This window comes from Sapajus apella, unplaced genomic scaffold, assembly GCF_009761245.1.
Source record: "Sapajus apella isolate SASKATOON/1434 unplaced genomic scaffold, GSC_monkey_1.0 scaffold106, whole genome shotgun sequence".
Classification (NCBI taxonomy): domain Eukaryota; kingdom Metazoa; phylum Chordata; class Mammalia; order Primates; family Cebidae; genus Sapajus; species Sapajus apella.
This window is the reverse complement of record NW_022437046.1, coordinates 5,575,242-5,598,645: the sequence shown is the minus strand read 5'-3', so window position 1 is coordinate 5,598,645 and position 23,404 is coordinate 5,575,242. Positions and strand designations below refer to the sequence as shown.

The 23,404-nt window shown below is 44.5% G+C and overlaps 1 long non-coding RNA gene across 1 annotated transcript; it reads left to right on the top strand.

Moving 5' to 3' along the window:
* Positions 1-13,784: 13,784 nt before the first annotated feature.
* On the top strand, positions 13,785-18,845 carry LOC116537098. Its single transcript, XR_004262952.1, has 2 exons — positions 13,785-14,117; positions 18,341-18,845. It is a non-coding gene; the product is annotated as an uncharacterized LOC116537098 (long non-coding RNA).
* The last annotated feature ends 4,559 nt before the right edge of the window (positions 18,846-23,404 follow it).

The window sequence follows — 23,404 nt, the reverse complement described above, 5'->3', positions numbered from 1 at the left end:
TGATTTCTGTCTCACAACAGCCTGGTGTGTCCAAGGAGTGATTGTTTCTGAGGCAGTTTGATGTTATCCTCTCTTTTCAGGGGAGGAATTGGGAGCTCAAAGAGAAGCAACAGGGCAGAATGGGAACCTGGCTCTGTGTGAAGATAACACCTGTGGTCTTTCTCCACCACACCTCAGGGAGCCAAACTAGCAACTCCTAGCATTCAGGATGAGGTTATCCCACTGCAGAACAGTCCTTGCAAACCTGTCTCCCTGGCCAAGAGCAGCAAGCCCACATCTCAGCAGGACCATGAGAGTAATGATTCCCATTTGGTGAACATTTACATAAGCCAGGCACCATGCCAAACGCTCAGCAATATTCTCCCTCCAAACTTCTCCCAGACTCTGTGAAACAGGATTTTAAAACCCAACTTGCAGGTGAGGAATCTGTGCCCAAGAGAAGTTCAGCAGCTTGCTGAAGGTCATGAGACTTGTTAAGCAAAGGACCAGGGTCTGAATCCACATCAGACTGACTCCATGTGAGTCTAAGGGGGAGTTGAGGGCTGAGACAATTTCCTGTTTGGCTCAGAGTGTCCACATTGGCAGCAGAGACCAAAAGCAAGACAACCTCCACAGGACAAGCTCAGAGACTAAAGCCCCACTGGGAAGGCAGAAGGCTGAAGCGCTGGGCTGTAATCCCAGCACTTTAAGAGGCTGAAGCGGGTGGATCACCTGAGGCTAGGGGTTTGAGGCCAGCCTGACCAACATGGTGAAACCCTGCCTCTACTAAAAATACAAAAATTAGCTGGGTGTGGTGGTGCATGCCTGTAATCCCAGCTACTCGGGAGGCTGAGGCATGAGAATCACTTGAGCCTGGGAGGCGGAGGTTGCAGTGAACCAAGGTGGTGCCACTGCACCCCAGCATGGGTGATAGAGTAGACTTGGTCTCCAAAAAAAAGAAGGCTGAGAATTTGGTGGATTAAGAAGGGAGTGGTGAGACTTTCACTGAAGAGTGGACAGTATTGTTCATTGCTCTTCTTGCCTGTGCCTTGTCCTGACCCCCACCTGAGGAGGGGAGAAGGGAAGCTTCTTTTTCACTTAGGCTAGCTGAAGGGGGCTCCCAGCGAACCATCCAGACAATGTAGCCTGTGTGCCTTGACATTTAGTGGGGTATAGGGACTGCTCACAGATAGGGTACTTTGGGAATGGCCTATAGTCTGGCTGGGCAAGGATGCCTGGGGATTTCCATGGCCCAGATTGGTCCTAATGGCAAGACGCAGAATTAAAACGGTCACAACACACTTCAAGAGGACTCCTAGAAGGAAAGATGACCACTCAGAAGGGACAGATGAGAGCCAGGCTGAGGGAAGAGGCAGAGCACCCAGCCAGAGAAGCCAAAGCCAAGTCAAAGGACTGTAGGTGGGAGATCTCCAGTGACAGGGAAGGGCTGTGGGGGCCCAGGCACCTTCACGCAAGATGAATGCCAATAACCACAGAGCAATATTGAAGAGGGCCCCAGTACCAAGTTATGCCTGCAGCAGTCAAGTGAGGCCTTATCTCCTTCCTGTCTCTCCTGTCTACCTGTACCTGATGGAAGTGGTAGTGAGGGGATAACAGCAGCTAGAGAATGGGGGTGGAGGGGCCCAGTCCACCAAGAGAACCCCCTGGAGACCACTGAGCTCATTGCCACTTTGACACTCAGTTACTTGCTTCTGATGCAGAAGAACAATCATTCAAAATGGTTAGTTTTCTAGAGAATACTCAACATCTAGAATGAATTGTCACTGGGTGCGATGGCTCACACCTGTAAACCCAGTACTTTCAGAGGCCAAGGCGGGAAGATTGCTTGAGCCCAGGAGTTGGAGACCAGCCTCAGCAACATTGTGAGACCCTGTCTGCAAAAAAATAAAATACATTTAACATAGACTGAATTTCTTTTTACACTTGTAAGCTTTCAATCTAATATTTCTTTAATTATTGCCCTTCCTTTGCCCTTGAATAAGGGGCAGGAGATGGCTGGTGCTTTACATTAACATGTGGCTGCACCTTAGCTACTCACTTTTATCCCTCACCTGCTGTGAGCACGGGTGTTCCCTGAAGGGAAAGTCTTGCTCTGGGCAGGAATCTCCATATGCCATAGATGGGAGGAGAAGGGCATGACAAGAACCCAGCACTGAGCATCCACTTTGTGCCAGAAACTTGCTCATGCTTCTGGGGAAATGGCTGGGGAGGGCTGGTGTATAAAGAAATGAGGGAGAATGCCTGGTCCCTGAGACAGGGCTCACAGGCCACAGTATCCCTGCAAGGTCCCCAGGGCTCCTTATTAGCTTTGCGCTTCTTATGGTTTCCCAAGGAGTCCCTGGGTGTCAACCTGTCCAAAGGAGATGCAGCACTTACTCAGGGATGAGGTAGGAGGCACATTGTTCTTACAGAAAGGTAGATACTATGTTTTTCATTTTCATGTTGTATTTATTTATTAACAAGTATTTATTAGCAACAAATGCTACGGGCCAGTTGCTGTGCTCCATTCTGTGTATAACTTGCAGATTTAATAAGAGGCTTTTGGAACAACAAGAAACCTTACCTCAGTAACTGTCCATTACCAGATACATCCCAATTCAAGAAACACTGCAAGGAGGACATGTCTTGGAGGTGAGGAGCTGTGGCAGCTCTCTGGTGGGAGTGGGGACTTCTCTGGTGCCACCCTGGCTCTCACTAGGCCTCTCTCCAGAGTTGGCCTTCCACCTGTTTCCCCACCTTGGCCAGGATCCAGCTCCAAAGCTGCCTGGAGCCCTGCAAATCAGATGCTCAGGACCCTGCCAAGGCCCTATGAGGCCGTACGGGCAAGCCCTGGAGGCCAGAGCAGGGTGAGGCTGGTATCTCTAGATCATGCCTCCAAACAGCTCCATTTTGGAAGCTGCCTGTGTGCCCTCTCCCACAACATGTTAAGCTAGGATACAGGGCGTTCACAGGATTTGATGGGACTGAGAGACTCAAGAACAGTGGAATATAGTGAATTCCTTTTTGGATGTATTGAATAAGTCATATATGTTTCTAGTAGAAAAAAATAGGTAAAGTAAAAAAATAGCTATAACTCCACCACCTAGAGATAAGCACTTTCATCATTTCGATCTGTAGTGTGAAAAACAGACCTTCCTTCCCCCTACCTGCTGACTGCCCTCCCAACACACACACACCATGCACACATACAACACAGTCACACACATGTGCACATATCACACTTACACACTCACAACACACACACCCCACACCACACACACTACACACATATACACTACATTACACACACACCACACAATACATGACCACACTCACACTTACACCACCACACACATACACCACACACATAATCACACACACACACACACACACACCATACACATAATCACATCCCTCACACACACCACACCACATTCACACACCACACTATACATATAACCACATCCCTCACACACACAATTCCACACACATACACCACACTATACACAGGACCACAACCCCCAACACCACACCACACCATACACATGACCATACCTCACAGCCCTCCCACACCACAGCACACACACACACCTCACAAACCATAAACACACACCATGCCACACTATCCACGTACAAACACCCCACACCTCACACCCAAACAGACTTGAGACACTGTGTGACAGCCCTGATGAGCGCCCTGCTGAAGATCAGTGGGTTGCTGGGAGAAATGTGCTGGGGAATGGGTCCAGGGAGGGAGACCCCCACCCTGTGGAGAAACTAGTTTTCAGTGGGACTGGAGTGGAGGCCAGCGGAGAGGCTTGAGAAAAGGAGGCTCCCTCTCTTGGAGGAAGAGAGCTGTGACTCTCAGGCTACGGAAGGGAGAGTGGAAACCAGGGCACGCCCTGAGGGGACTGGTCCCCCTGTGAAAGATCCCTTCTGTACCTGGGAAATATCAGGAGAGTATGAGATTTCATCTTCCTCTTGGACATTCTAGCTCCTCTGACGATGGTCCCAATACCCTGTGAAGAAAGGTTCACCCCTGCCCAGTTGGTTGTGTCATCTCGGAGGAAACCAAAGGGACAGAGTGGTGACGGAAAGGACCCCTGCTCCCGCCTGCCTCCTCCAGGGCTTCTGTGGAGAAGGGCCCACAGTCCAGGTCCCTAGGAGAGGGCTAGAGCCAGCAGGCAGCAGCCCCGGACAGCAGGGAGTGTTTCCGGGGGGACCATGCAGGAGAAGCAAGAAGACCGAACTCCTCTGACCCCAACCTGCTGGAAGAAGTTTCACTTTTGAGAGGAGAAAGAGGTAAAGGAACATGGGTACTGGGCCACCTGTAGCCCATTTAATGCCTCCGTGCGAGTTAGAAAAAGGCATGCTTCTTCAAGACACTTCAGCGGACACACACTGTCCTGACATTCGAGAAAACAAGCACTTCACTTTGGTCCACTGGAGAATTGTCATGAGAAGCTCTCGGTGGCAAAGGGCACCTCCTGAGAAGGAGCCCCGTGCCACAGACTGCATATGACAGTCCTGCTCACAGGTGTCTGTGAATTTTACAGACGAGAAGGCTGAGCTGAGAGAGGATGGAGATCTCAACCAGGTCTCACAGCCAGTTAAGGGTGAAATCTGACCTAGCCAGTCTGACTCCAGAGCCCAAACTCCTCACTGTTAGGTCATTCTGTGTTTGCTGGAAGTGTTCGTTTCTCTATGATGCCTTCTTCCACCTCACCAGGTCGAACTGGCTATTTCCTCCTCCGTTCCATGCTACCTGCTCCTGGCCTTTCTGCAGCCCTCCACCGAAGCCTTGCCCTACCAAGTGCATTTAGTAAGTTTCACTCTGTCTCTATGCCTCAACTGTGAGCAAATTCTTCAAGGGCTGTTGGGGGAGAATGTGGGGTGCCATCTGTGTCTCCACAGTTTGGCACAGAGTCTGGCACGGAGAAGCAGCTCAGTAATGATGGATGAAAAGACATGAAATGAATTTGCACGAGAGGATTGGACCCACTGCTCTCACAAGACCCTTCCAGCTCCGACCTTCGTGAATCCATGACTCAGGGTTGGATTCTTAGACCTCTGCCAATGCTGGGGAGCAGAAACCACAGCGACTGGGCCAGAACAAGGCAGGATGATGGGTAAGTGACAGAAAATAGCAATGGCATCTGCTCAGGAGATGTCAGAGTGATTAAATGGGAGTTGGTCTAGCATGGAGTTTCTTGGAAGGCTCACACAAGCCCATTAAATCCCACTGAATGCCCAAGAGTTCCCTAGGCAGAGCAGCTGGAGAAGCTGTCAAGGTCATCACTGACTTTGAAGTCCCCCAATGCTCTTACATTAACAGGTTTTCAGTAAAGAAGGAAAGAAAATACCAACGGGCTGTCATTCTGGAATTAGAGCACATTAACAACACTCACACTGGGAAGAGGTCTGGGGCTTTTTGCCGGTTTCAGTAGAGTCCAAGGATGCTCCATGTGCTCAGAACTTCTATAGTGAAATGTGAGCATGAGCTCATGGGAGTGATAAGATACAGTGAGCGAGGGCCCCTCTCTTCACTTTAATGGTTCTATCCCCTTCTCCTCACTTTAATGAAATGTAACCAAGCTGCCACCATAGACTGGACCCTGCCATGGGGGCAGAGAGATTTCAGCTGGACCTTGAAGGGGCAATGCTGTCTCTTGTCACTGGATCTTACTAGTATCTGAGCTGATCTGGAGCCACTGATAGTCTATGACTGACATTTGATGTTGAATTTAATTTTCTTAAATTCTATTTAATTCACTCATTGTTTGAAAAAATAATTTCCAATATTTTCAAAAGATCTAAAGTTGATCTTCATTAGTTAACTCAGTCATCCAATATGTTTTTACTGAACATCTACCATGTGCTCCTGGGCCAGCTCAACATCACCTTTGCTTTTGCCTTTTCCTCTTCCAGACTTTTGGCCTTGACCAGTTGACCTCACTGTACCCAGTGAGGTACAAAACATGGTAATTTATGTTTTGTGCATCCAGTTCTTGGAAGGCTCACATGAGCCCATTAAATCCCATTGAAGAATCCCTCTTGTTCCTCGCAGAGGACATAGGTAAGTAATGATTGCTGTTAGTCCTTAGAAAAGCACAAGGACAGTACACAAAGAAAATAGTAAAAATTGCCAGTGATTCCTTTTAACATTTTGGTCTTTATTATTTCCATTTTTAAACATTCTTATATAGACATAGACATCTATCTTTACAAATACAGCAGTGAGCTTCCTGGGCCATCCTAGGCCACAGGTCCTGATGCAATCTTTTGCTGCCCCTGACCTGTCTGGACCAAAACCCAAGAATCAAGCAGGATTGTGCCTCTCAGAATCTGGAAACATGAATGCTCAGCTGCTGCTTGGGGCCAAGGGGCTGCTTCCTGACAGGACAGCACATATAGGATGGGGACACACACCGGGGGCAGGAGGACCTTCAGAAGCTTTGTCATTGCCTCAAGGACTGTCAGCTCAGACTCCACAACTTCTTACTCACAGAGGACATAATATTTGTTGTTACTCCTTAGAAAAGAATGAGGAAAATATATAAAGAACATAGTAAAAATCACCAATGATTCCTTTTAACATTTTGGCCTTTATTATTTCAGTTTTTTAAAATTCATATGTAGACATATACATATATCTTTACAAATATAGGTATATTTCATAGTATTGCCTAGTATGGATGTAACAGTATACCTAACTTACCTTTCTATTGACTCAATTTTTTTTTTCTTTTTGAGACAAGATCTTGCTCTGTCACCCAGGCTGAGGTGAAGTGGCACGATCTTGGCTGACTGCAACCTCCACCTTCTGGGTTCAAGCAATTCATCTGTCTCAGCCTCCCGAGTAGCTGGGATTACAGGCATGTGTCACCATACCTGACTAATTTTGTATTTTTAGTGGAGACGAGGTTTCTCCATGTTGGTCAGGCTGGTCTCGAACTCCTGACCTCAGGTGATCCACCCGCCTTCGCCTCCCAAAGTGCTAGGATTACAGGCGTGAGCCACTGTGGTTGGCTATTTTTGTATTTTGAGTAGAGACAGAGTTTCACCATATTGGCCAGGCTGGTCTTAAGCTCCTGACCTCAAGTAATCAGCCCACCATGCCATCTCAAAGTGCTGGGATAAAGGCATGAGCCAGCGCACCCAGCCTTCTATTGACACTTAAATTATTTATAATTTATTTTTTCTTTTTTACTATGCAAAAGTGAATTTTTAAAAGAGATGATGATCATTTCCTACGTATTTCCTGACTTATTTTATATACCTCCTCCCTGATTTTTTTTTTTTTCTGTGTCTCTACCACCTACAGCCAGCCAAGCCAAAATTCCGGAGTCCACCCTGACCCCTGTGAACCAAAACATATCTGAGACAGGTTTCAATCAACTCAGAGGTTTATTTTGCCAAGGTTAAGGACCGTGACCCATGACACAGCCTTGGGAAGTCCTGAGAACACATGCCCAAGGCAGATAGGTTACAGCTTGGTTTTATATTATGCATTTTAGGGAGACAGAAGTTACAAAGACATAAATCGACACTTGGAAGGTATACATTGATTCGGCCCAGAAAGTTGGGGCATCTCTGAGCCGGGGAAGCTTACAGGTCATAGGTGGATTTAAAGATTTCCTGATTGGCAATTGGCTGAGAGTTGAGCTTTTCCTAAAGAATTGAAGTCAGCAGAAAAAGAGGCTCTCATTGAGATAAGGGGGATTGGAAGCCAAGGTTCTTGCTATGTTCTTGTCACATAGATGAAGCCTCTAAGTAGCGGTAGATGATAAATATCTCTTATGGAATCTTAAAAGGTGTTAGACTCCCTGGAAAAGACCTAAGTAAGGGAAGGAGATTCTCCACAGAATGCACATCTCCCCAGCAAGAGACCAGCTTTGCAGGGTCATTTCAGGACATGTCAAAGAAATATATTTTGGGCTAAAATACTTAGATTTCTGCCAGGGCCTACTGTCATATGATGCTATACCAGAGCTAGGTTGGAATTTGGTATCTCATTGCTACAAATAGTCTGTTTTGTCAGTCTTATGATCTCTGTTTTAATACTGACATTGGTCAGCTGTGCCTAAATTCCAAAGGGAGTGATTATAAGGAGATATGTCACACTTCCCTCTTCCTGTCATGGCCTGAACTAGTTTTTCAGGCTTTTGGAGGGTCCCCTTGGCCAAGATGGGGGTCCATTCAGTCAGTTGGGAGACTTAGAATTTTACTTTTGGTCTGCACCCCTCCCTATCTCTTACTTCCACATCCAGTCAGTCACAGAGTCTTGTGGTCTCTCTTCCTTTCCCAATCCTCAGCCCAGCTCAGTCCTCAGCTACTGTCTCTGGACCATCACAAAGGCCTGGCTTCCTAGAGATCATCCTCCAAATTCCTCTCCCTCTCCATTCTGAGTCAGCTTGAACCAGGATGATATTCAGTTTACTCAGCTACTGTCCTTGAGGGGAGAGAAGGAAGCCGAAAGCTCCCAGTCTTGACAGGGGTGGAGAATAGTGCTTAATGGGGATCACTGGACCTGTGTTTTCAGGTGGCAGATCTCAGAAGAGTTGGGGAGAAATTGATTAGTAGGCATCAGAAGGAGAAAAAAAACCTCTGTATCACTGAGTGTTAGTTGGGAGTCCTCAGAGGTCAGGATGCTGGCTGGGCTGCCTCTGCAGCTGGGAGTGCAGGCACTGGCCTTTCATCTTGGCCTTTCCATGTGGCCCACACCCAGCCCACATATGCTTTAACAGGTTTTTACTCAGGCTACGGGCCTGGAGCCCAGGCTCTCCCTGAAGAAACTCAGAATGGGATGCTAAGACTTCATTATGGGAAGATGAAAGCCCTCAGGCCCCTGGCAGGAAAGGCTGTGTGTGTTTGAGGTTGCCTGCCAGAGCATGCAAACCTTACTTGTGAGTTTGGTAATAGTGTGACCACGGCTCAAGATTTTTCTTTTATTTTTTTTTTGAGACAGGGCCTCACTCTGTCACCCAGGCTGGAGTGCAGTGATACCATCATGGTTCACTGCAGCATCCACCTCCCAGGCTCAAGCAATCCTCCCACCTTAGCCTCCTGAGTAGCTGGCACTACAGGCATGTGCCATCACACCTGGCTAATTTTTTTTCTTTTTGGTAGAGACAGAGTCTCCCTATGTTGCCCAGGCTAGTCTCAAACTCCTGGGCTCAAGCAATCCTCCCACTGCAACTTCCCAAAGTGCAGGGATTACAGGTGTGAGCTGCTGTACCCAGCTCAAGATTTCTCTTTAGTTCTGAGATGTGGCATTACCTCTTGGGTGCAGAGGCATAGCAGCCTTATGTTTTCTTTCTAATCAGGGTTAATTCAGAGCTTGGACCTAAGAAAACCCAAAAGGCCTTGTATTCCAGCCTCTCCGTTCTCCATGTAATGCTGACTCCCCAGAGCATTCCAAACAAAGCTGGCTCCTTCACATGCCCTTCCTTTCCTAGAAGTCTTTCTCCATCTTTGCACGGATCTTTAGAAAGCTCTTCCTGGAATCTGTCAGGCACTGTGAGGGGGAGGTGCTTTTTCATATCTATGCCTTTGCTTTGTAAGTCTGCTACACCCTTCCCTGTCTTGTTCATCAGGGCAAACTCTTATTCCTTCTTCAAATCCCAGCCCCAGGTCACTTTCTCCATAAAGCCTCCCCTATGTCCTGAAGACTGAATTGATTCCATTTCTCCCCTCCCCACCCCACATCACTACCACCACAGATACTCCTGAGGGTACTACCCTGGCTGACTCATCTCTCTATCTTTAGTGCCTAGTTCAGGGCCTGGCCAAGACAGGAGGCATGAATGAACGAATGAATGAGAAGGGAAGGAAGGAAGATCTCAGATCACTTTTATACAGCAATAGCCCTTGTACCACCCTCTGCTCTCTGACCCAGGTTCCTGATTTTTCTAAGCATTTTCTATTCCTGATCTTACTGGATCCTCACGGTGGCCTCCCTGTGGTTTAGGGTAGGGACCCACACCCTGATTGGCAAATGAGGAAGCTGAGGTTCCAAGAGGAGAAGTGACCCGCACAAAGTCACCTCAGAACTCCTGTGGGAGACCTAACTGCCTCCCTCCTTCCTCTCTTTGCTTTCCTCAGCTCCTCCCACTGACTCATTTCCCTTAGGGCTACAAGAGCAGAGCTGAAATTCCTGGTGGGATCTGAGGGCTTTGGGAGGCCTGGAAGTCGTTCCTGGGCAGTGAGGTGTGAGGATGAGTGCATGCAAGCTCCTCTGTGTGTGTGTGTGTGTTGAGGAGGCTTGGCACTGAGATGTCTCCTATGTCTCCCTCCCACCTCCTTCTCCTGAAAGAGGGATGGGTGCCGTGTGTCCCCGCAGTGTCCAGGCGGGACTAGTCATTAGTCATATCAGCAGATATGGGAGGAGGGGCGGAGGCTGCAGTGAGTGGAGATCGTGCCACTATACTCCAGCCTGAGTGACAGAGCAAGACCCTGAATCAAAAAAAAATTAAAGAATATTATATATTCTTGATTATATGGTATGTATGATTGGAATGTTACATACCATTCTTACAGTGTGTAAGGATCATATAGTATATTTCTTCGATTATGCTATTATGTAAAAAATACACAAAAGTATATATTTCTTTGACTATATACAATTCTTTGTAACATACTATATGATTCCAAGAATATTATTTCAATATTACTATATTATTAATAATATTACATACTATTTATATATAACATTAATATATGATATTATATAATATTAATGTTAATATATAATATATATTCTTAGAGTCATATGGTATGCAACATTTTGGAATTGGATACATTTCATAATTTCTTTGAAGCCTTTTCAAGTGTCAGTAATGTGTTCTTTCTATTGCTATGCAGGATTTTATGGTATGGATAGTCTATGGTTTGTATACCTTTCACCTGTTGGAGAGCATCAGCATTGTTTCCACATTTTGACCATTACAGATGACTATCATGAAGATTTGTGTCCAGGTTTTGTGTAAATATGTCTTCATCTCTCTAGGATTAATGCCCAAGAGTGTGACTGCCAAGTTGTATGATGAGTGTGTTGTTTATACAAATTATCAGACTGTGTTCCAGAATGGCTGTGCCCTTTGCATTCCCACCAGCTATGCACAAGTGATCCACTTCCTCCATTCTTGCCAGCGTTTGGTGTTGTCACTATATTTTAGCCGCTATGGTAAGTATGTAGTGTTATATCACTGTGGTTTTAATTTGCATTTCACTGATGGCCAATTATGTGGAACATCTTTTAATGTGCTTATTTACCTTTTGCATATTTTATTTGGTGGAATGTCTGTTCATGTTTGTTTGCCCATATTCTGATTGAGATTTTGTTCTTTTTACTGCTGAGTTTTGAGAATTCTTTATACATACTACATTTAAGTTCTTTGTTGGATATGTGGTTTGCAAGTATTTTAACCCAGCCTGTACTTTAATTTTTCATCTTCTTCACAGGTTCTTTTACAAAACAAACTTTTAAATTTTGATGAGGTCCAATTTATCAATTTTTTTCATTTGTGGAGTCTGCTTTTGATATGAAATCGAAACATCCCTTTGCCTAATCCTTGAATTTAAAGATTTTTCTCCTACTTTTATCCTAAAAGTTGTATCATTTTGTTTTACATTTAGGTCTGTGATCCATTTTTAGTTAATTTTTTTATAAGATGTGAGCTGTGAATCAAAGGTTTTTAAAATTGTTTTTGCCTATGTGCAGCTTAATTTTTTTTTCTCTTTTTTTTTTTGAGATGGGGTCTCACGGTACTGCCCAGGCTGGTCTCTAACTCCTAGGCTCAAGAAATCCTCCTGCCTCCACCTCCCAAAGTGCTGGGATTACAGTTGTGAGCCACCTCACCTGGCCATGCAACTGAATTTTTAATGGCTGCCAATATTCTGTCCTGAGACATGTTATAAGTTACTTATAGCCATGCCACTGATGAATCTTTAGAATGTCTTCAATATTTTTGTTCTTGTAAGTAGCAAAATAAGTATTACTGTAGCTAAATCTTTTACATATCCATGATTGTTTCCTAAGAAAAGTATTACAGAAGTGGAATTGCTGAGGCAATTTTTAGGGCATAGGGAACAGATTGCCAAATTGCTCTTCAGCAAGGTTTGTGCCAATGCTGTGTTTCAAGCTGGGTATGAAACAGCCTGTTCTTCTCCAAGCTAGGGACTGCCTCCTACATATCAAACAAAACAAAATCCTTAGTATTTAAATGTGTATTTCTTTGGTTACTAAGGACCAGTATGGGGGCAGCCACAGGGGTATTTTGGGTCCCTGATGCTCCTCTGTGCTTCTGAGACAGAATAGGGTCTGGAGGCAGGGAACCTAAGGCTGATTCATGCTGACTTTCTAGAACCAAATCAAATGGAAACACTTCAGCTAGGACAGGAAACATCCTCTCCATTTACACAGGGCATACAGCAAGTATCCAATGGAAACCTCTAAAGGGTATTTAAACCCCAGAATATTCTGTAATGGGGCCCTTGAGCCCTATGCTTGGGCCCGCTCCCACCCTGTAAGGTGTACTTTCATTTTCAATGAATCTCTGCTTTTGTTGCTTCATTTTTTCCTTGCTTTGTTTGTGTGTTTTGTCCAATTCTTTGTTCAAGACGTCAAGAGCCTGAACACCATCAACTGGTAACATATTTTGGTGAACCAGCCAGGAGATAAGCCCAAAGTTTGGGATTTATTTTTCTCCTTTCTCCTTTCCTTTCTGCTCTGTACAGGGGAGTCTCTCTCTCGTTCTCTCTCTCATTTTCTCTCTCTCTCTCTCTCTTTTCCTTTCCAATTTGGGGCCCTTGGTTAGCACCTAAACACAGAGGCAACTGCAAGCTTCTGGCCGGGGCTACTCTGAAGAACAATTTTTTATCTTTTCCAGTTGTGGTCCCTGATCCCTACATGTGGTGCAGCTCAGGGCGAACTCACATGAGTTTCAGGTGACTTAAACTTTCTTTTCTTAGGCGAAATTCTCCCCTTTTCCTACTCAACTGGCTAAGGGCCAGTTTCACCAAAGTTTTAGGTTACTAAGGATAAGAATTCTAGTTAACACATAATTCTGTATACAATATGTGTCAGAAGGATAATGCTATTAGTGAGAAAAAGATTAATTTTGTGTAATTCAGAAGTTATCTAAATGGTGATTCAAATTACAGATTTGAAAAGGTTATTTATGAAACAATGTAGTAAAGAACTAGTAAGTAAGGAAGAAAGATGTGGATATGTTTAGATAATAAAATATTCTTTAAAATCTGATAGAGAATTGAAGACATTTGGCTAATTAACATTTTCATAGTTAAGGCTCTTAGTCTTGATTAAAATAAATATTTTAAAGAAATGCATTGGCAGTTTGGCAATTCTTTCTCTAAATATAGTTAAGTATGAAGCTGGATTTAGTGTGGAGCCAAATTTCACACACATGCTTGCATTGCTTCACACTGTTTACTGTTTTGCATGGATAGTGCTGATATTGGAGTGGTCATGTGCCTAAAGTGAATTTCTTGATTGCACAAGACGTATGATGATATTGGTGAAGTTAAGGATACTGAATTGTGTATCAGGAATAAAATATTCTTTTTTTGGTTTTGGGGGGGCTCTGGATAACACTGTAGCCTCCAGGGTAGATTGAATAGGAAAAATTCAGGGTTGGTTTCCTGCTAATTTGTTTTTGCTTCTAATTTTCCTTTGTTTGCTGTTTATTCTCCTTTGGCTTTGCTTGTGTATGCATATATATAAAACCATGATTTATTTAGTTTCGAATGGAAGGCTTTTATTTGATTTTGTGGATATTTTGTTTCCTATGTGTTTCTAGGAAGACATCATTGGTTCCATTTATCTGAAATTCCTAGGCTACCTTTGTTGAGTTTGCAGGAATTAATGGAACACACCACTTTTTAACCTTAAACTAACTTTTTAGAGTTAGGCTTCCTGATATGTTAAGTGTGTTGAGTATACTTTCATAAATAGAATTTGACTCATATTTCTCTCTCTGCCTATTTATTTCAAAATTTGTTACCTATTTGTGAATATTCTTAATTCACAGCTATGTGTTTGTTTGCATACAGTTAAGCAGGACCCCTAAGGCTGCTCAGGGAGAAAGAAGTCAGAAGTCTGACATGCAGGCAAAAGGGTAAGAATTTCTTACCAATCAGACTCTGGCCTCTCAGTCTCTCTCTGTGCAAACTGGTTAAATGAATGGTAAAAGTTACTGTTTATCTGCTTTGTAAAGTTTTGATTACACAAAAAGAATTGTGAGGCTGGTCTTAAGCTGTAATAAATCTGGTGCACTTTATGTGTCTTTCTGTATTGTTCTGTTATAAAGAGGGGTACCTTAGGATAAAATGTGTGCCTAAGATCCCATAGGCTCACTATTCAAGGCATCCCAGCAAACTGATCAGTCACATCCTTGAGAGGTTGACCTTGCGACCACATGGCTATGCTTTCTCTTTTCACAATGGTGGCCTGGGTTTAGGGTTCAATTCTTGGCTTAGGGAATAAGTCCTTTATCTTCTGTCTGTCTGTGTATTTATATGTGTTTGTGTGTAATATAACAGAGCTTTAATTAATAGGTTTAATAATAAGAGTTTACATATTTTGTCAGAAAAGCAAAAAGTGTAATGCCTTTTAATTTTTATGTTTTTTGAGATGGAGTCTCACTCTGTCACCCAGGCTGAAGTGCGGTGGCACAATATTGCCTCACCGTAACCTCCACCTCCTGGATTCAAGTGACTTTCCTGTCTCAGCCTCATGAGTAGCTAGGACTACTCAAGCATGAGCCATGGTGCCTGGCTAATTTGGTAATTTGAGTAGAGATGGAGTTTTACCATATTGTTCAGGCTGGTCTCAAACTCATGACCTCAGGTGATCCACCCTCCTTGGCTTCCCAAAATGCTGGGATTACAGGTGTAAGCCTCCATGCCCAGCCATCCAATGCCTTTTATTTAGTTCATGTGACTTAAGTAATCTTTGGGAAACAAAGACAGTTTTAAAGATTATTGGTAAAATAAAAATATCTTCAAAAATGTAAACATTTGGCTTAAATTATGCAGGTCAGATATTAGGTTTGCTTTAGGTCATAAACTGTTTCTTTGACTTTTAAAAATTGTTCAATTTATTTTGAACCATTAGATTTTAGATAAGGCCTGGGGATGTGTGAAATTAGCTATGCTCCCTAGCTATGCAAAGAAGGTTGTAAAGAAATTTTATATATTCATATTATATATATGAAAGGATCTTATATGGTAAATTCTTGTCCTAAAGTAAAATAATTGGTTCTTTAAAAGAGGGATATTTAGGTCAAGTCAGGAAGTCCAAGCAAGTCATACATGGTCTTTCTATGTCATGAAAGAATTTATGAAAGAGAATTTATGCAAGAAATGTTGTAAAATTTAAAGGTGATTGAGTCACCTAAATGTGTCATCAAATGCCACCATGACTCTTGATTGTAAAACTTGCCTGCTTTACAGTTAGGTAAGGCCTGGGACATATGTAGTTAGACACTGGAAAGAGTCAGACCTTACTAGCACTTCTGTGTGGGTGTTAGGCTCCACACCTTATACATAATTAAAATCCTAAGCTTACCAAAGTTTTCACTAAAAGCAAAAGTTGCTAAAAGTTAACGTTGTAACATGTAATTGAGACTACTGAAGAAACTGTTTTACATGCAAGGTATGTAGGAAGGGTAAAATATGTTTTTGGTAAAATATTATAAGAAGGCATGGGAATGTGGATTTGTGTGTGTGTGTGTGTGCATAAAGTGTTAAAGAATTATTTTGAGTTAAGATAAAGCTAAAGGTTTGAACAAGTTGTGGAAGATTTATAAAAAATCTTATAAAAAATTATGTGCTTGAAATATTAATATATATTCCAAAATTATATGGGATTTCTAAAATTCTAATATGTCTGAGTATATGTTATCAATCATAATTATAGTTATTATGTTAACTGATTGTAAACCACAGAAATAACCAAACTGCCTTGTACAAAGTTACTAACCCAAGTAGGACAAAAAATTAATTAAATACCAAGAAAACATTTTGTCAGATTTTCATGTTAAACCAGCTGATACTGAAATTGTTTAGATATACAATTTGAATGAACTCCATGGTCTAAGTCAAACTATCTATGATAACCCATTAGCTACCGGTGCTATTCACCTAATTTGAAGAAACAACTGATATTCAAGAGGATATAAGTCTAATGTTAATTAAGCATGAACTCATTGAGAACCAGAATGACCACCTTGTCCTTCCTGAGTCCTTCAAGCTTTTATTATTAAAAGTTCTGCATTTCGCAACTCATCGTGGAAAAGATAAAATGATCCAAATTGAATATATTGGTGTGGTGACTTACAAATTGCTAAAATAGTTTATAACCAATGTTCGGTCCCATATTCTTGGGAAAACAATCAAAGCTTCAGGTACATTTGATCACCTGATGGGTCATTTAAACATTTTATAAGGGGATTTCATTCAATTTTTTTTTTCTTTTTCTTTTTCTTTTTTTTTTTTTTGAGGCGGTCTCGAGTCTCTCTCTGCCACACAGGCTGGAGTGCAGTAGCATGATCTCTGCTCACTGCAACCTCTGCCTCCCAGGCTCAAGGGATTCTCCTGCCTTAGCCTCCAAGTAGCTGGGATTACGGGCATGTGCCACCCAACTAATTTTTGCATTTTTAGTAGAGACAAGGTTTTACCATGTTAGCCAGGCTCCTCTGAAACTGCTGGTCTCAAGCTATCAGCCCACCTCAGCCTTCCAAAGTGCAGGGATTACAGGCATGAGCCACTGTACCTGGCCTCAATTGTTATTTTCAATACATGTTTTCTGGTTGTATAAAAGCTTTCCCATGCAAGAGGACTGATGTTATAAAAGTAGATTACTATGCTATGGTGTATTTTCACCAGGTAAAGAAAGCTTTTTATGGTTTGGGTCTTCTGAGAACATCACAGAAAGACTGTCCTTGTCATCCACACTACAGCAAAACTTTGGGATCTTAAACTTTGGGTTTATAATATCACAACTGAGAATGGTCCCTTCACACTCTTGGAACTGTACACGCATTGGAACCCTTAAGGTAAAGCTAACTAGGGAAATTTCTCACCAGAAAAAGATGGCGTCCTTGATGTGAACAGCTTTCCCCAAGATCATGAATCAAGACTTCTGTACTATCATGAGACTCTTAACTTTGAATATTTTTCTTACTTATGCCTCTATGAACAACAGAAGTGGCAAAGGGGTCTGTTATGTGCACTTATGGGGTACATGTTTATTTGTGAAGGAATTCGTAGTCAGTCTTATACATAGATAGATAACCTTGTACTTTGACAGATAAAAGGTGGAAGTCCAATGTAGGCAAGAAACTTTAATGGAACTCATAAATCAATCAGAAACAGAACATTGGTTCACTCCTTAATGCACATCAGGTGTTAAAGAGAACATTGCCAGGAAGCCTTCATTCTTCTAGAGGAGAATTATTAGTTAGGTCCTTTTTCCATGGTTTGGAGTAAAATAAGCAATGATTACAGATGTATCCCTCATGATAGGCTCTATAGCAAACTCTACTGTACAGTCTACAGATACACAACAGAGTTTAAATTCCCTTGTGAAGGTTATGATAGAACTGGCTGAACAGAGAAGTATCTGTGCAGCTGCGGGCCCTTATAGCCTATGGAGAAATATTAGGTATTATAGAGATTCAGCTGTAGCAGATTGAAGGAGACTGCTTAGTTCAGTGAGTAGATTCTTCATGTAGCTCATTCTTTAATCTATTTAATTTCAGGAGGTTTGGTTTATGGGAACCCTGGTAAGGAGCATACTCCAAACTCTTGGTATTATCCTCCTGATAGTCATGATTATAGTCTCCCTGGTGCACTGTATTCTTTCAAATGTTTTAAATGTTTGCCTGTAGCCATCCCTAGAATGTCAGATGGTCTTTCTTCAACTGAAATGACAAGAGCTGAAAGAAATGTGCAACCATGAGGACGCTGTAACCTGTGAATGACGTGCTGAGACAGGAAACCAAAAATGATGGTAACTGAGCGTGGTGCTAAGGCTCCAAGTTTTGGTCACATGCTCCCCGAGAACCTGACCACAAAGGGGTAATTTTTTTAAACAAAATTACTGGGGGCCATTGTTTTAGACTGAGCTTATGCATTAGGCCCCAACAGATCAAACCAAACCAAAATGGAGTCGCTTTTGCTAAGGCCTTACGGAAACACATAGATCCTAGAACAGATCACAGACCAGGTTTTGTTTTTCTCCTGCAAATGTCTATAACACACATTCCTGACAGCATGGGTATCTTCTCCCTGAAGTTCCCATTAAATCTTTTAACCAAATGCATTTCCTCTTACTTAGAGACCATCAAGCTTCAGATGGTGATGCAACGTGGCTTCCAGCCAGTTCCAAGTGAAGAGACTGCCCTGGTCATCAAAGAACTACCCTGCCTCCACTAACCAGAGCAGGGCAAGTGTTCCATGATCCTCAGTTGATAGGGACTACGCCCTAAGCCAGCAAGAAGTGGTTACAGAAGAAAGACCATCTGTTCCTCTGCTTCCTATAAAGATTTATGGGGTCACATCTCTCAGGGGGGAAGTGAGGCAGGAGAATATGGTCTGGAGGCAGGGGACCTAAGGCCAATTCACACTGACTTCCTAGAACTGAATCAAATGAAACACTTCAGCTATGACAGGGAATATCCTATTCATTTGCACAGGGCGTACACCGAGTTAGCAATGGAAACCTCTAGAGGGCATTTAACCCCAGAAAATTATGTAATGGGGTTCTTGAACCCTATACCTGGGCCTGCTCCCACCCTGTGGGGTGTACTTTTATTTTCAATAAATCCCTGCTTTTGTTGCTTCATTCTTTTTGCTTTGTTTGTGTGTTTTGTCTAATTCTTTGTTCAAGACGCCAAGAACCTGGACACCCTCCACCAGTAACACTCCCACCTCCTGGCTTCCTTCCTGGTGCCTTCCCAGTGCCCTGCTTTCACCAGGCCAGGGGACAGGGATAGGGTCAGGGTTCTCCTTTCCTCTTTGTCCTCATTTGTACAAGGAAAGGACAATGCTAACAATGCAACTTCCTCACTAGGTTTTTGTGAAGATCAAACATATCTGGGACATCCAATTGCTTTCAAACATTACCTGCCATTCAGATGGTAGACAGGAATTACTCACTTTATAGTTGTTACTTTTAGTTTCTTTTCCTCTATCATTTCTGGCTACACTTTGCATTAGTTTAAACTGTTTCATCAGCGCCCCCTGCTGAGTGCTAATGAAATAATGACCCAATCCTAATTTGGGATGGATTAGACCTATCGAATAGGGGGCAGAGAATGCCAAAGGATTGACGGACTAGCATCACACCAGTACTGACCAGTCAAAACCACACAGGGCCACGTCCTGGGATGTGCTCCCTGAACCCCAGCCTCTGGAGCGGAGGAAGGAACCCCTCAGTGTGCCAGGCCCTGTGATGGGGATCTAGCTGATTACCTTGGTAACTCTTTCAGCAGGCTCTGAGCTTGTTGGAAATGGGTTGTAAACAGCGTTCATGTCCCCACACTTCTGTGCCGCAACTTGAACATGGTAGGAGTGATTGAATTCAAGGTACCCCAGCTCTCTGCCACCCCAGTTTGAGGGGCAAAACCTTTCCTGCTGACCTACCTTTAGGCCTGGGTGCCTCCACATACATAATAATTTTTTTTTTTTTTTTTGAGATGGAGTCTTGCTCTGTCGTGCAGGCTGGAATGCAGTGGTGTGACCTAGGCTCACTGCAACCTCTGCCTCCCAGGTTCAAACAATTCTCCTGCCTCAGCCTTCCAAAAAGCTGGGATTACAGGTGTGTGACACCATGCCTAACTATAATTTTTGTTTTTCTTAGTAGAGACGGCGTTTTACCATGTTGGCCAGGCTGCTCTTGAACTCCTGATCTCAAGTAATCTACCCACCTCAGTCTCCCGGAGTGCTGGGATTACAGGCATGAGCTACCACACCTGGCCTCATAATCAAGTATTTTTAGTTAAAGCTCTGAGCTCCGTGTCAAAAAAGCCAAGGACTCAGGAGGGGAATATGCCGTGCCCTCATCTGACATGAGCAGTGGCCACACCATGTTCTTGATTTTACCCTGTGCTGAGCAGGGCCCTGGGGGGACAGGTAGGATGCCTGAACAGGAAGGTCAGAGGACTAGGCTGGGTGACCATGAGCAGGTTCCCCAAGGAGGGGGAGAATGCAGACTTGGGCTCTTGGGTGCTTTCTCTGATGAGCTTCTAGATCCCAGGGCAGTGGCCCTTGGCCAAAAGGACAACCGAACAAGTTGAGACAAGTCTCCAGTCTGGGCTGGAGCCTGCGTCAATGTTGTTGGACTAGCATGCTCAGATTCCATTTCTGATTCTGTATGGCTGATCTTGTGCTTTCCATTCTCTGCATCGAACAGTGTATTTATGGGCTCTGGAATCAGACAGACTTGTTTTTAAATGTAGAATCTAGGCTGGGCATGGTGGCTCACGCCTGTAATCCCAGAGCTTTGGGAGGCTGAGGTGGGTGGATCACTTGAGGTCAGGAGTTTGAAATCAGCCTGGCCAACACGGTGAAATCCTGTCTCTACTAATACAAAACTTAGCCAGGCATGGTGACATGCACCTGTAGTCCCAGCTACTTGGGAGGCTGAGGCATGAGAATTGCTTGAACGTGAGAGGTAGAGGTTGCAGTGAGCCAAGATCACGCCATTGCACTCCAATCTGAGCGACAGAGAGAGACTCTGTCTCAAAACAAACAAACAAACAAAAAAGTAGAATCTGTCACTTGTTGGCCGCAGGACCTTGGGAAAATTACTTAACCTCCCTGAGCTTCAGTTTTCTCCTCTGTAAAACAGCTTTATAATATAGTGAGAATTAATAAGTCAATACACAGACACAATGTGTACATCTCAGTGCCTGGCACCAAATAACCTGTCATTTCATCAGCAAGTTTTATTTTTATTGCAAAATATAACCAAATTCCTACTTTTCTTCCTATCTCCCCTGCTACCATCAAGCCACTCTCATCTCCCTCCTGGTTTATGGCAAGGACCTCCTAATGGATCTGTCTGCTTCTGCTCTGGCACTCACAGTCAGGGCAATCCAGAACCCATGTCACCTCCACGTAAAGGCCTCTAACTGGCTTCCTGCTGCGACTGGAGTAAAGCCCGCAGCCCTGACAGTTGCTTATCCAGCCAGCCTTGATGCTCTCAATTCTCCCCTCAAGCTGCTGCCAGCTGCGCGTCCTGCTGAGCAAGCCAAGCTCACTCACTCCTTGAAGTCTTTGCACTGAGATTTCCTCTCTTGGAAAAGGTTCCTCAGGTCCCTGCAGGGTTGGCTTCCTCCCTTCGTTGAGGTCTCAGCTCAATCGTGAGAGTGGCGCCCACCCTTACCACCTCTGCTGGCACCCCCCAAAATCTCCACTGTGCTCCCATGTGCCCTCTTCATAGCATCGGCCAGCTCCTCACTTACTTAGATGCCCAGCCACCAGTTTACTGTTGGCCCTCCTCAGAGACGGCCACCTCCATGACCACAAAGACCAAGGTGGTCTGTGGTCATGGCTCTTTCCCCAGACCTTGTCCCCGGTCCTGGACACAGGAGACCCTCTAAACTATTTATTGAACTTTATTTTACTTTTTAAAATCATTTATTTATTTATTTTAGAGACAGGGTCACACTCTGTTGCCCAGGCTGGTCTGGAACTCCTGGACTAAAGTGATTCTCCCATCTCAGCCTCCCAAAGTGCTGGGATTACAGGTGTGAGCCATCAGACCTGGGCTACTGAATAAACATTATTTTTAAATTCTATAAAACACCAGGTTGAAAGTTATTTTATCAGAGGGGAAGATGTGAAGGTAAAGGCAACTCCTTGGTGGCTGCTGAAAACCGCTGCTCCTCAGACTTCTGTGTCTGAGTTTGCCCTCTGCTTTCCTCTTGTGGGGGCCCCTCTCACCGCCACCGCCACCCACCGCCCCCGACGCCACCCCCCCCCCCCCCACCAACCCCCACCCCCGCCGCATAGAGAATCAAGCGGGTGCGGGGCAGGGAGAAAGGAACGGGAGTGCCTAAGCAGCGCCCTCTGGTGGGCGCAAACTCCTTGACAAGGAGACCTGGAATCCCTGTCCACAACTCCATTCTAGCAAGGTTTCCCCTAGTTTGCCCCTCTTGTCCGATGGGAACTCAAGTTTGTGCCCTGCCTATGCAGTCACTTGCCACCTTGTATTGCAGTCATCTGGCTGTCCCATGTGGAAAGCCACTGGGGCCGGGGCTGGCTCTGGTCCATCTCTGGGTGCCCCATGGGTAGAACTGTGGTGTCTCTGCCAAACACCCGGCTTTCACGTGTCTGTGGGGACGAATCCTGCATGCTGAGACCCAGGGGCCTACTCCTTGGGCTGAACTAATCCTTTGAGTCACGCAGCATGCTGTTGGCTTTGTCTCCGAGTTTTATTATTCTTGTCATCTCTCACCCCATCCCCTAGAGAAAGGGCTTCCCACCAAACGGCTTAGTCCCCTGCCAGGGCTAAGCAGGCTCCCTTGGCAGGTCTATCAACCAAGTTACTATATGCAGCCTTTTTTCCTTCTTTCTTTTCTTCCTTCTCTCTCTTTCCCTCCCTCCCTCCCTCCCTCACTCCTGCCTTCCTCCCTCCTTCCTCCTTCCCTTCCTTCCTCCCTTTCTCCCTTCCTTCCTCCCTTTCTCCCTTCCTCCCTCCCCTCCTCCCTCCCTTCCTTCCTTCTCCCTTCCTCCCTTCCTTCCTTCCTGCCATCCTTCCTTCCTTCCTTCTCTCCAGTGGCATGAAGATTGCCACAACCTCCACCTCCCGGGTTCCAGCAATTCTTCCACCTCAGCCTTCAGGGTAGCTGGGACTATAGGTGTGCGCCACCATGCCCAGCTACTTTTTTGTATTTTTGGTAGAGATGGGGTTTCACCATGTTGCCCAGGCTAGTCTCAAACTCCTGAGCTCAAGCAATCCTCCAACCTCAGTCTTCCGAAGTGCTGGGATTATAGGCGTGGCCCACCGCATCTGGCCTCTTCTTTCCTCCCTCCCTCCCTCCCGCCCTCCTCCTCTCCCTTGCTTCCTCCCTCCCTCCTTTTCTCTCCCTTCCTTCCTTCCTTTTCTTTCTTCCTTTTTTCTTCTTTCTTTCTGTTTCTTTTTCTTTTGTCCTTCCCTTCCTCCTTCCCTCCCTCCCTCCCTCCCTCCCTCCCTTCCTTCCTTCCTTCCTTTCCTTCCTTCTTTCTTTCTCTTTCTTTTTCCTTTCAACTCAGATCACTCTGTGGAGAACAGGAAGCAGACAGAGTTTGGGACAGGACCTCTGAGTAGAAGTCCCAGGTCCTGCCACCTACTCTCTGGACATTATTTTCCCTGGCTGTGAAATGGGCTGATGCCAATCCCTGCCCTGCTGTCCTC